Source organism: Chionomys nivalis, chromosome 3, assembly GCF_950005125.1.
Source record: "Chionomys nivalis chromosome 3, mChiNiv1.1, whole genome shotgun sequence".
NCBI lineage: Eukaryota > Metazoa > Chordata > Mammalia > Rodentia > Cricetidae > Chionomys > Chionomys nivalis.
In genome coordinates, this window is record NC_080088.1 from 1054981 (window position 1) to 1068930 (window position 13950).

A 13950-nucleotide genomic window follows, 5' to 3' on the forward strand; every position below is an offset into this window, starting at 1 on the left:
TTACCTGTGTGAGAGAGAACAAGTGTGTATGTGCATGCATGCATGCTTGTCTGTTTCTACGGAGTGAGAGTCACAGTTCTGTGAGATGTCCATACAAATGCTAGGAACTGAAGCCAGCAGTGTGTGTGAGAGAGAACACGTGTGTGTGTGCATACATGTTTGTCTGTTTCCATGGAGTGAGAGTCACAGTTCTGTGAGATGTCCATACAAATGCTGGGAACTGAACTCAGCAGTGTGTGTGATCTTTACCACTGAGCCATTGCTCCAACCCCAGAATTTATACTTTTAACTAAATAAAAACATTATTTTCTTTCATTTTTTTTTTTTTATTCTTGTGGTATTAGAGACTAAACCCAGGGCTGTGTGGATGGCAAGCCCTGTCTACACCACCACAGAGTTACATCCACAGCCTGGTTTAATTTGACATGTCTAAATTTACAGTTTGTTACTCTCATGCTTTGGGGTTTTCTTAAGGAAAGGGGGAGTTTAAAGCACAAGAAGTATGCCCTTGGCAGGTGATCCCGTGTCTGAGACAATGGTTAAGTAACTAACAGGCAAGTAGTGTATAAGGCATGGAAACGCTGGAAAAAATGATGGAGGTATTCTGTTATAGCAACACAGACAGACTCAAACAATCTGAACCTCTGATGATTTGTGAGGAAGTATCTCATTATGGCTTCTGTTTGTATTCACTGATGAGTGATGAGAGCCCTTTTGTGTTTTATTGGCCATTTGCATATTTTCTTTTGGAGAAATGTCTAATCACATTCTTTGCCTCAGTTTTAATTGGGTTATTTTTTAATTATTGAGTTGTAAGAGTTATTTATAAAATCTGAATGCCAGCCATTCTTCAGATATAAGATTTGGAAGCATTTCCCCCATTTCGTGGGCTGCATTTTTACTTCCTTGATCAAATAATTTGCAGCGCAAGAGACATTAATCTTCTGGAAGTCTGCTTTATGCAAGTTTCCTTTTGGCCACATATGCCTTTCTTGGTGCATTTAAGTAGACCCCATCTAATGCAAGTAAAATGTAGATATTTATCCTATATTTTCTTCTTGGAGTTTGACAGACACATTTACATTTCGGTCTATAATCTACGTTGAGCTGAGTTTTAGAGATGGGATAGAGAGACCCATTCTTTAGTGTGTCCACATGTAGCTGTCTGCAACTCCGAGTTACTCATCACCTCTGCTGAAAGCCACCTGCTTCTAATTATTGAGGTTTATTTGTGAGCTCAATTACTTTCTATTGATTTCTATGCCTGTCCTTAGGCCAGCACCACACGGTCTTGGTTACTATTGCTGTGGAGTCAGTCTGGGAACTAAAAATAGCGTACTATTCCTTCCTTGAAAAGGTCTTATTCTAGTATTTCCACACGTATTTTAGGCTCAATTGATCAATTTCTAAAAAAATGACAGTTGATATATAGACAGTGATTGCATTGAATATATAGATTAGTTCAAATAATATTACAGGATGCTAGCTAGCCAAGAGGCTCAAGAAATGGCATCAAAACCAAAAACAAAACAAAAAAATAAAAAAGAAATGGAATCAATGGAATATACATATATTTATGTATATGTGTGTATGTATGTGTTGATTGGAAGGAGTCAGGTGATCACAGAGGCTATCTGCAAAATAGAGGAGAGTCAAAGAAGCAGGTTTTATGGGTCAAGGTAACTACAAGTGCAACTTGGGCATGTTCAGAGGCCTCCCATCCAGAAAGCCAACATTATAGCCATCAGACTGTGGTCAAAGGGTTAGGGAGGGCTGCTGGTGCAAGTTTCAGGGTCCAAAGTTCAACCAACCTGGGAGTCTATGTCCAAAGTCAGGCCACTGTGGTGGCTGCAACAGCAGGGCACATCCCTCTGCAGGCAGGACAGCAGAGACAATTTTCTTTCTTATGTCTGTGTAGACAGAGAGATTGCACTTCTGTTTCCTGGCCACCAAGACCCAAATAATCACACAGAAACTATATTAATTACAATACTGTTTAGCCAATGGCTCAGAAATATTTCTAGCTAGCTCTTACATCTTAAATCAACCCTTCTCTATTAGTCTATGTATTGCCACGTGACCATGGCATTGTCTCATTTTCTCCATGTCTTATTTCTTCTTTAGCTGACTGGTGACCCTTTGCCTTTCCTCTTCCCGGAATTCTCCTAGTCTGGTTGCTCCACTATACTTCCTGCCTGGCTACTGGCCAATCAGTGTTTTATTAAACCAATATGAGTGACAAATCTTTACAGTGTACAAAAGCATTATCCCATACGTCTGGACTTCCTGTCAACAGGATGGTGACTGCTCACATCTGGCATGTGTCTTAGCTACTCATTGCTCCAAGTCACACAACAGTCTTGTCTGGGCCACTCTCACATCCACATCCAGAAACAAGGTATCTGCAATGATCTAGCCAGCCTGATTGAATTATGTTAAACATCAGGTGACATCTTAACAATTCTAGATCATGAATACCAGATATTTTACATTCAATTGGGTCTTATTCACCATTTTATAGTCTTTATGATGTGTATCTTGCATTTATTTTGAAAAACATATTCCTAGATTTTTTTTCTGTTTCTTTAGATACTGTTGTGAGGCAGTGACCTTTATCTTCATTTTGTTTTTAGGTTTGGTGAAACTGCAGGAAAAACAATTCAGTTCTATGTGTTGATTTAATACCTTTATATCCCTGCTCAGGTTGTTTCAGAGTGAACTCCTCAAGGATGTAAGTCCTCTTCAAAGAGGGTTTCACTACTTCCCCCTCTGATCACAATGTCCTTTGCTGTGTCTCCTGCCCAGTTACCTAGGGGAAACTTAGAATTTTACACAAACTACATGTTCTTGGTCTTGGAGAAAAACTGATGGAGGAAGGTCATTGGCTAATAAAGAAACTGCCTTGGCCCATTTGATTGGCTAGCCTTTAGGTGGGTGGAGTAAACAGAACAGAATGCTGGGAGGAAGAGGAAGTGAGCTCAGACTCGACAGCTCTGCTCTCTGGAGCAGAGGCCATGCTCCCCTCTCCCGGGCAGACGCAATGAAGCAAGCTGCCAGGTCAGATATACTGAATCTTTCCCGGTAAGACTGATGCTACACAGATTATTAGAGATGGGTTGATCGGGATATGAGAATTAGCCAGTAAGGGCTAGAGCTAATGGGCCAAGCAGTGTTTAAAAGAATACAGTTTTTGTGTTGTTATTTCGGGGCAAAAGCTAGCCAGGCAACCAAGAGCTGGGGCGGCAGGAACACAGCCCGCAGCTCCTTCTACAAAAAACAACCAATTTTCCACCAATAGTTGTGATATTAGCCATGGGTTATTTGGAGACACCCTTGGGGATGACGAGATGGCTCAGTGGTTAAGAGTGCTGCTTGCTCTTGCAGAGGACTTGACTTTGATGCCCAGCACCCACTTGGCAGGTGCCTCATGGTCACCTGTATCCAGTTCCAAGGTCTTTGTGGGTGCCTTCACTTGTGTGCACAGCTTCTCCCAGTGAACACATAATTAAAACTAAAATAACTCTTTAGACGCCAATTTCTAGATTGAGAACATTCTTTTCTATTCCTAGTTAGCTGAATGTGTTTATCATAAAAGAAAACTGAGCTTCTCTGCAGATGACCTTGTGTTTATTGCTATTTGTTCTACTAACATACATTATAAAAATTGATTTTTGTGTATATGTGCATGTGTGTTTACATGTTCACATATGTGTAGGTGCAAATGTACATGTGTGTGCATTTGTTTATGTGTGTATGTGTGTGGAGGCCTCATATTGAAGTCCAGAGTCTTCTTTGATCGTGTTCTACTTCATGTATTGAGGTAGTGTCTCTTGCTCAAACCAGAACAGGCTGCACAGTTCATCTGGATAGCCAGCTTGCTCCAGGGATGCCTCAGCTTCACCTCTTGTACAGTGGGATCTGTTGCAGGGGATGAAGGCTGTTTCTTTGTTCCCAGCCACTTAGCCATGAAATAATCACACAGAAACTGTATTAATTAAAACACTGCTTAGCCCATTAGCTCTAGCTTCTTATTGGCTAACTCTTACATATTAATTTAACCCATCTCTATTAATCTGTGCATCACCATGAGGTTATGGCCTGCCAGCAAAATTTCAGCACATCTGTCTCTGGTGGTGACTCCATGGCTTCTCTCTAACTCCTCTGCCTTTCTCCCAGCATTCCATTTAGTTTTTCCCATTTAGCTCTGTTCCCCTATAGCTCTGCTATAGGCCCAAAGTAGTTCCTTTATTAACCAGTGATATTCACAGCATACAGAGGGGAATCCCACATCAGGGATCCTAGGTGGGTCACAGCCCACTTGGCTGTTAATGGGTTGTGGAATCCAATATTTATTTTTCCAGCATATGCAGCACACTTCAACTACCAAGCCATCTCTCCAGCTCAGAAAAAAAGTGTTTTTTAAATGTTAAGTGAAGCTTAGAGTGCAGTGACAAATAGTGCTTAGTCATGGCATGCAATCACTTGCATGGTTTTAAACTTGATTTCTAGTGTTCATTATATATATATATATATATATATATATATATATATATATATATATTATCATAAAAATGTATGAAATTGCCAGACAATAAAAATTGGGGAAAAGTACATTTTATATCTCTAGAAATGTGCTGTTTTAAAATCTATCACATTTGTTAGTTATATCTGAACCCAGTTTTCCTGCTCATCATTCTCCCACCCTCTTATTTATGGTTTATTTATGCCTCTATACTTGAACTGTGCCTTCTGATGATTGAGGTGGTCAGAGCTTGTTTTTATTTTGTTCAATATGGCAGTCCTTCCCTTGATTAAGCAGTTTTACAAGCATTCATTGCAGAGTCCTTGCTCAGACCCAGGGATTTGCACCTGACTGAGGTGGTGAGGGAATGAAGGAAAGATGACAGACAGACAGACAGACAGACAGACAGCTTGGATCTGGTGGTCTGGGCTCTCAGAAGGAGAACCTGCAGCAATTTGGAAGCTCAATTTGTTTGTTTATAGAGTTTAACTGGAAGGCAGTGTTTTTAAAACTGAACAAGGTGAGAAATGTCAATGCCTTCTCTGCTCTGAGGAGACACTAGACATCTGAGGTCTGAGATGGGCTGAGGGGGAGTGGGGGCTTACTCAGATGTCTGAACACCTGGTCACCAGTTGGTAGTTCTGCCTGCAGAGGTTTAGGAGGTGTGGGCTTCCTGAAGGAGGCATGTCGTCAGGGGCAAGCTTTGGGAGTTTAAAGATTTGAGCTATTTCTACATCTCTCATTCTGCTTCCTGCTTGAGGTTCGAAGTGTGAGCCCTCAGCTTCTCTCTAGTAACTGTGCTGCCTCTTCTCAATGATCGTGATGGACTTGTACCTTTGAAACTGTAAGCTCAAAGTAACATTTTCCTCCAAGTTTCCGTGGTTATGGTGTTTTATCCTAGCAACACAAAAGCCACTAATACAACAGCTGTGGGGTTTGCTACATACAACAGTGTCCTCATCTCCAGTCTTTCTTGTCTCTCTAGAACAGCAGTTCTCAACCTCTGTGAAAGAAGTAGTGATCCAGCATGATTACTAGAACAGAATCTGAGGGTTCTGGGAAGTTCTTGAGTTCTTACTTTCATGATCTTTTCCTTCTGTAACAGATTCTCTCTTGTATGTGGAAGTTTCCTGTCTTGGAGCCACTTGGTCCCAAATACCCAGTAGCCACTTCCCAAATTACCATGTAGAGGCTTAATATTATTTATAAATGTTCCACCAATAGCTCAGGCTTATTATTAACTAGTTCTTACATTTTAAGTTAACCCATATTCCTTATTTGGGTTGGACACATGACACATAGCATGCCCGCCTTGCTCTCTCTTCATCTGGCCAGTGTCCCCTGACTCTGCCCTTCTCCTTCCAGTCATCCTTAGTTTGGTTGCCCTTACTTCCTGCCTGGCTACTCAATATTTTGTTAAGCCAATTTGAGTGATGAATCTTTACAGTATACATGAGAATTATTCCACAGCGCTCTCTTTTTTATTGTTTTTATTGAGCTACATTTTTTCCCACTCCACTCCCTTCCTCTCCCCTCCCCTCTCCCATGCTCCCCATTCCTCCAATTTACTCAGAAGATTTTGTCTTTTTCAATGTCCCATGTAGTTTAGATGCATGTATGCCTCTCTTAAGGTTCTCTTTGTTGTCTAGATTCTCTGGTATTGTGATTTGTAAGCACAACACTCTCTTTATGTAACCATTTGGATTCCAACATCAGGCCTGATAGACTAGTCCTCTAATCTGCAAAACAGCTATGCTCTCCAATTTTTTCCGTTTGAGTTTTCCTTGCTTTCTGTATAATATTTACTTTGGGATTTTTAAGTTCAACTATAATGCTTTTGATTTCTTGAACCTCATCTTGGTCTTTGAATGTTCATTTAAAAACCACCATGTCCTCATTTCTTTAAATGCAATATCTTTTCTCTTTTTTCTCTGAAGATGATATTATCTAAGAACAAAAACAACTCTCTAAAGTTCTTTTTCTCCCCAAAACAGAAAAAATATTAGGGAAAATTTATTTATGAAGGTAGTGATTACCCTGTGCCTCATTTGTGAACCATCGGTATGTTTCCTTTACAACATTTTTATAGAGTAGATTGAATAATGATTAAAAAGTATACATTTTCAATACATATTCAGTTTTATGCAGATTTTTGTTTTATACCACCAGGTCAGGATAGATTTAAATTTATAGAATAGTGATTAAGGGACACCAGTGCCATCCTCATGTGGTCCATGTGGATGATCCATTTCTGAGCTGCTCATTGATACGTTTCATCACACTGAGCCACATGACCACAGTTACCAAATATAATTTCAGTTGGGCTCATAGTTGGACTTCTGGAAGTTGGAAAGGACCTCAAAAATTAGAAAATGATGGCTTTAAAAATCCTGAATATTGTGACTTGAGCTTGCTATAGCCTTATGTTTACAAGCAGCATCACTAGACTTTGGTTAACTGAAGATACAAGGCAGTAAAAGGGCCCAGATACCGAGGCACTTAAATGCAGACTGTAAAAGGACCAAGAAAATACCGAGGGTGGAGGGGAAGGGCTTCCTGTCCCAGAAAGAGGAAGAGGAGGGAGCTGTGCTCATTTTAATTTTGTGGTGGGAAATATTGCTGAGCATCCTTCTTTTGCATCAATTCTAGGAGGAGCAAAGGCTTTGATAGTTCAGGAAAACTTCTCTAACTTTAGGTCTCCTCAAAGTATCCAGAATGAATTTGGGTCAAACCCAAAGAGTACCATTCTGAAAAATAATTATTAAAGATCAAGATTCCTGAGGATTAAAGTCCTGAAAGATGAAAATATTGGAAATGTAATTTTTGGAAAAATAACACAAAATTCTTAAAAGACATAAATTTACATTTTTTATTGAGCTGTACATTTTCCCCATTCCCCTTGCTCTCTTCTTACCTTCTACCCTCTCCTGTGACCCCCAAGCTCCCAACTGACTCAGGAGGTCTTGTCTTTTTCACCTTCCTATGTAGATCCATGGATGTCTCTCTTAGGATCCTCTTTTCTTTTTCTTTTCTTTCTTTTTTTTTTTTTGTTGTCTAAGTTTTTTTGGGTTGTGGACACTAGGTTGGTTTTTCTTTGCTTTATGTTTAAAAGCCACTTATTCCCAGCACTTGGGAGGCAGAAGCAGGCGGATCTCTGTGAGTTCGAGGCCAGCCTGGTCTACAAGAGCTAGTTCTAGGACAGGAACCAAAACTCTACGGAGAAACCCTGTCTTGAAAATCCGAAAAAAAAAAAAAAGCCACTTATGAGTGAATACATATTATATTTGTTTTTCTGGGTCAGGGGTACCTCACTCAATATGTTTTTTTTTCTAGATCCATCCATTTGCCTGCAAATTTCAAGATGTCATTATTTTTTTTTACCACTCTGTAGTTACATTTTTTTTTTTTTAAGTTTTTTCGAGACAGGGTTTTTCTGTGGTTTTGGAGCCTGTCCTGGAACTAGCTCTTGTAGACCAGGCTGGTCTCGAACTCACAGAGATCCGCCTGCCTCTGCCTCCCGAGTGCTGGTTACATTTTAAAAAGGAATTTATGTGACAAACATAGAAAAACCTAATGGAACACACATTTGGTCATTTTACAAAATAGAATAGGAAACAATAACATATGTGTTTTTTCAAGAATAAATAGACTAATGTCATGGGGGTCTAATACTGAGGATGAGTGACTGTGTTTACAAAGAAATAGGTCCAAAAGCAAAATGTGTTCATGTATCTGCCTGTGACTGGAGGCTGTGTACACATGTGTGCCTGTGGCTGGGGACTGTGTACACGTGCGTGCCTTTGGCTGAGGCTGTACACACACGTGTGTCTGTGGTTGGAGACTGTATACATGTGTGTGCTGGTGGCTGAAGGCTGTGTACACATGTGTACCTGTGGCTGGAGACTGTGCACACATGTGTGCCTGTGGCTGGGAACTGTGTACATGTGTGTGCCTGTGGCTGGGGGCTCTGTACACATGTGTGCCTATGGCTGGAGGCTGTACACGTGTGTGTATCTGTGACTGGAGACTGTGCACATGCGTGTGCCTGTGGCTGTGGGCTGTGTACACAGGTGTGTCTGTAACTAGGGGCTGTGTACAAGAGTGTGTGTGGCTGGGGACTGTATACTCATACATTCCTTGGTTGGGGGCTGCACACACACGTATATCTGTGGCTGGAGACTGTGTACATGTGTGTGCCTGTGGCTTGGGGCTGTGTACACATGCTTGCCAGTGGTGTGTGCCTATGGCTGGAGGCTGTACACATGCGTGTGTTGGGGGATGGGGGCTTTGTACACATGTGTGCCTGTGGCTGAGGGCTCTGTACATGTGTGTACCTGTTTCTGGAAGCTGTGTGCATGCAGATGTATAACAGAAGTCATCTGAAATACTGTGACAGACAGATTCAGTCTGTTGGCAAGAAGGAGCACAAGCTCATAAGGTGCTTTCCTGTGCAGCAACTCCAAACCCAAGATCTTGAGAAGCATTGTCTTCCACAGAGGCAGATGCACAGATGTCTTCACTTAATGAGGATGGAGAGTCAGATGCACGTCAGATGGACATCCACCCTCAGACGAATGCCATGGTAGCGCACTTTTAGCAAGTGAAATCAGCAAAGAAGTGCATAAAGCAAACAAGGACTCTCCAAATGTCATTTTTGCAACTTAGGCATGCACCAAACAGAACCACATGTGTCTCTGGCATGGGACAATTGTCTATATTCTGTCAATTATGTTTTAAATAAACACGGATTGGCCAGTAGCCAGGCAGGAAGTATAGGTGGGACAACCAAACAGGAAGTAGAGGCAGGTCAATGAGAACAGGAGAAAACTGGGAAGAGGGAAGCTCCCTCTGCCGTCCTGTTCAGACACAGAAGAAGCAATATGTGACTGCACTGCTGAAAAAGGTACTGAGCCATGTGGCTAACACAGATAAGAATAATGGGCTAATATAAAATATAAGAGTTAATAAGAAGCCTGAGCTAATGGGCCAATCAGTTTACGATTAATGTAGACCTCTGTATGATTTCTTTGGGACTTAATGACTGCGGGAAGAGGGCAGGACAGAAACCTCAGTCAACATGTCTCCTCATCACAGTGTGCTTATAAGTATTTTTGAGCCAGTCAATAAATACCCTGACTTGCTAAATGAACGAGACACAACTCTAATTCATGAGAAGAAATTTCATTTAGCAGGAAAGAATCCAAGGTGGACACACAACTATAAAACTATATCTTGAAACTATAGTTTCCATCCTTGGTGGATGTGTGGCCAATATTTTACCTGGAATTCAGTCTCCTTCCCTTCTTGCATAGCCCCTACGCTGGCTAGTTTAAATGTCAACTGTCACAGCCTGGAGTAAGAGAAGGAATTGCTTAAATCAAATTGGCCTGTGGTTGTGTCTAGGGGATTGTCTTAGTTAAGCTGATTGATGGGGAAAGACCCAGCCCACTGTGCTCAGCACCATTCTCTGGGCAGAGGGCTCAGCTATGAGACAGGAGAAGGGGGGATGGAAGCTGGCAGCAGGTAGCGTCCTGCCTGTTGCAGACTGTGGATGTGATACGATGAGCTGATTCAGGTTCCTGCCTTGACTTCCCTTCCATAGGGAGCTACAGCTCAGATGTGTAAGCCTTCTCTCCATCACTTGCTTTATGCTCAGGTTTTTTGCCATTGCTGTTTGTTTTTGTCTCAGTAACAGAATGAAACCAGAACAGCCACCCTTTTGTTTGTTTTCCTAGGGATTCTTATTTGGGGTTTCAGACCTATAAGATTTCAACATTTGGAATTATAAGCTTTCAGAATTGTGAGTTTGGGGATCTGAGATTTCAGAGATTTAGATTCAACCTCCAGGACTGTGTCTTTTGGGACCTCTGAGCTGAGGTCACCCCAAGTCACTATTCATAGTCGTGGGAATGTCCTGTATCTGTACCACCTGATGTGTCAGTCACCAATATGGATGGCACAACCAAAGAAGCAAATTTATTATTTTTCTCCGGATGTTTTGCTATGTAGTGAAGGCTACCCTCCTTCATGATCCTCCTGCCTTACTCTCCTGAGTGCCAGCATTTTAGGACCGTACCATACATTCAGTTAAGATTTTAAATGCTTTTTTGATTACTTCAAATTTAAATCTAAGAAGACTGATGTGGCTATTGGTTACTATGTTTGTATAATAATGTATGCAGTAATCTATTTATTAGAGTTTAATTTATTTATTTTCTTGTTTGCTTTGTGTGTGTGTGTACACACCCATGGACCCCAAAGGAAAATCTGTGGGAGTTGGTTCTCTCCTATTTTGAGGGTCTCAGGGATCAAATTCAGGTTAAGGTCAGGCTTGGTGTCAATTGCCTTTACTTGCTGAGCTACCTCATTGGTCCTCTGTGCAGCAAGCTCTTAAAACTCACTGATATTTTCTGATGCTAATTACTCTTAATTGAAAATTAACCAAACTGTAAGCCAAACTGAAATTCATGAGGGCATATTTGTTTCATAGGTATGATTGTGTCGTGAAATCATGTGTTCACAGATGTTCATACGAGGACTGCATGTATGTGAGAGCTTATAGACATATGCACACCTCTGTATGTCAGTGGAAGTGTGTGCACACACCTCTGTGTGTCAGTGGAGGTGTGTGCACACACCTCTCTGTGTCAGTGGAGGTGTGTGTGCTTTCCTTCTAGTCTTCTTTGATGCAAAACATCCTGAGGATCCAGCACATCCTGAGGTTTGAACTCTTATACTTCAGTGACTATTTAATGATGACATGATAATCCATTAGCAGATACATTACAACTGATTAAATCAGGCTCTCCTCGTGTTACCACACCTAGCTGTAAATCGTACTACAGTAATCCAATCTCATCTTTGAATGTGCAATATGACCAATGTTTTCTCTGGTTGCAAACTGCCTGAGGAAAGAAATCACTGACATCAGAATAAAAGTCACTTAGAGTTTAATAAGTTGTCTTCTTGAGTTTTTCTCATAAATAGAGTGAGCATGGAATGGGTATGAGTTGATTACATTTTATCAATTTGTGTGTTTATTTTTTTTGTGTGTGTGTGTGTGTGTGATGCAAGTGGAGGTCATAGGACAGCTTGTGAAGGTCAGTCCTCTCCTTGGTTTGATCTCAGGTCATCTGGCATGCTGGCAAGTGCCCTTTACCTGCTGAGTCATCTCACTGTCTCTCAACAAGGGTAATTTTGACTGCACATATCACGAGAGAAGCAGTTTGTGCTTATTCGTCTCACCTATGCTCCTGGTTCACAGTGCAATCTGGGTGCTCACGGTTCCCACAGTAACAGGGGCTCAGCAGTCATTGCTAATGGCTGAATAGATGTCCTGGCTACCTGTGATATGTGCAGATGGTCCACTTGCTTCAGAAGGATCTGCTGAAGATGAAATGGTTGCACTTGTCTTAAACAGCCAACTCCGCCGATAGTGCTGGCAATAGAGTAAGATTCAGTTTCAATACTTCAGTCCTGTCCCTGGAGAGGACTCATTACTGCTATGTCTTAAATCTAAAAATGTCCCCTGCAGGCTTATGTGTGAAGGTTTAGCCCCCAGAAGATGGGATTTGGAACAATTTTTTTCTTAATTTTTGAGACTTTTAGACAAAGTGTTTTGATGATAGTTCCCCACCTTTATCCCTATCTCCTCCTAGGCTGAATCCCACCTCCTTACCCTCCAACGTTGTACCCTTTTATTAATTTTTGAGTAACCGCTGCATCCAATTTATGCTTTTTATTTACTCCTGAGAGGGGGCATCCACTGGATGGTATTTGACCTATCAGGGGTGACACATTTAAAGAAAACTCACTTTCCATCCTCCAGAAGCTTGAACTATCCATGGCTCCTCAGTTAGGAATCGGGGCTGTGAAACATTCACTCTCTTTCCAATCTAGAATGATGACTGGCTTGATCTTGTGGAAGGTGTTGCGCAGTAAACCACAGGTGCAGAGGGCTGCCATTCTGTCATGACCAGAAGACACTGTTTCCCTCGTGTTCTCCCAAACTTCTTGCTCTTACACTTGGTCCATCCCTCTTCTTGTGACTGTTCCTGAGCCTTGTGGGGAGGAGTGATATAAATGCCTATTTGTGGTTGAGCGTGCTACAGACACTTACTCTTTGTACTTTGATCTGTTGTGAGTTTCTGCATTGGCCACCAACCACACAAGGACACTTCTGTGATGAGGCATGAGAGTTACAGCAATCTATGGTAGAGGACAGTTGATACTGTGTCCATTTAGCAGAATAATAGTGGTATCGTCACCTATGGGGCCAATGAGCTCCCCGACCATGTGTTATTGGTTAGGTTTATAGCACCAGGCAGGTGTTTCTACTTGTGAAACAGACCTTGAATTCAATTATAAAGAAGTTGGTTACTCTCATAACGTTCATGCCACTACTGTACCCATAGGCAGGTCTTGACAGGTCTGTCATTTTAATTCACATGGTTGACAGCTGAGCAAGACTGTTGATAACTTTTTCTTCTAGCAGCCTGCATCTCACATTCTATTTATGTAAAAGCTAACCAGTGGGGACTATTTCTATAACAGTAATAACAAAGATTTTTAAGATGTTTTACAAATATCTAGAGCTTCCCCTTAAAACTCAAGTAGTGATAAAGTTGCATACGCATTGAAGTAATGATGTCTCTACTGTGTCCTGTTCCTATCTCAAGTACCATCTTTGAGGTGCTCTGGTTATGCTAAGATGACTCTTGTAAGACGGCAGTCAGGTTCTGTGGGCTTTAGGTCTGGCCTCTCTCTCTCTCTGCCTTTTTCTCTCCTGTCAGTCCTCTGTGTATTCTCTATTATTTATCTCTTATTTCTCAACACTCCTCCCACTCTCTGAACCAACTTTATCGCTGAAGGTCATTTCCAGGTAGAGTTAAGTTCAGGAAAGAGGATTCATTTCCTATACCTATGTGCTCTGCCTTTGAGTGCTGTGTTTGTGACCCAATGCCTCTGACATCATGTGATTTGTCCTCACGTGAACGTGGGGAACCAGAATGATGGAGGATTGTGTTGGTTACTTTTTTAGGTCATTTTTTCTGGATCCTGGGATGATCAGGTAACTGAAGGCATTTCCAGAAGACATTAGCCATTGAATTTGTGGGCTAAGTGAAACAGAAGATTTCTCCTTGTGACAAGTCCTCTAATCTGCTGAGGTGTGAATTAAACAAAAGCAGAGGAAAGTTCAATCCAGTTTATTTCTCATAACTTGAGTAGCAGAGTTTTCTACCTGTCTATCCTCTGAAAATTCTCCTGGGTCTCCAGCCTGCAGAGGACAGGATGTGAGAATCACAACTTCCAGGACTATGAAAGCCTGCACCCTATAACAAACCTCTCCCTTCTTCTGCTCACTCCTACAGCCTATTTTTATCTTGATAAATATGTTCTACCATAGGAGACATAGATCTTAACAGCTG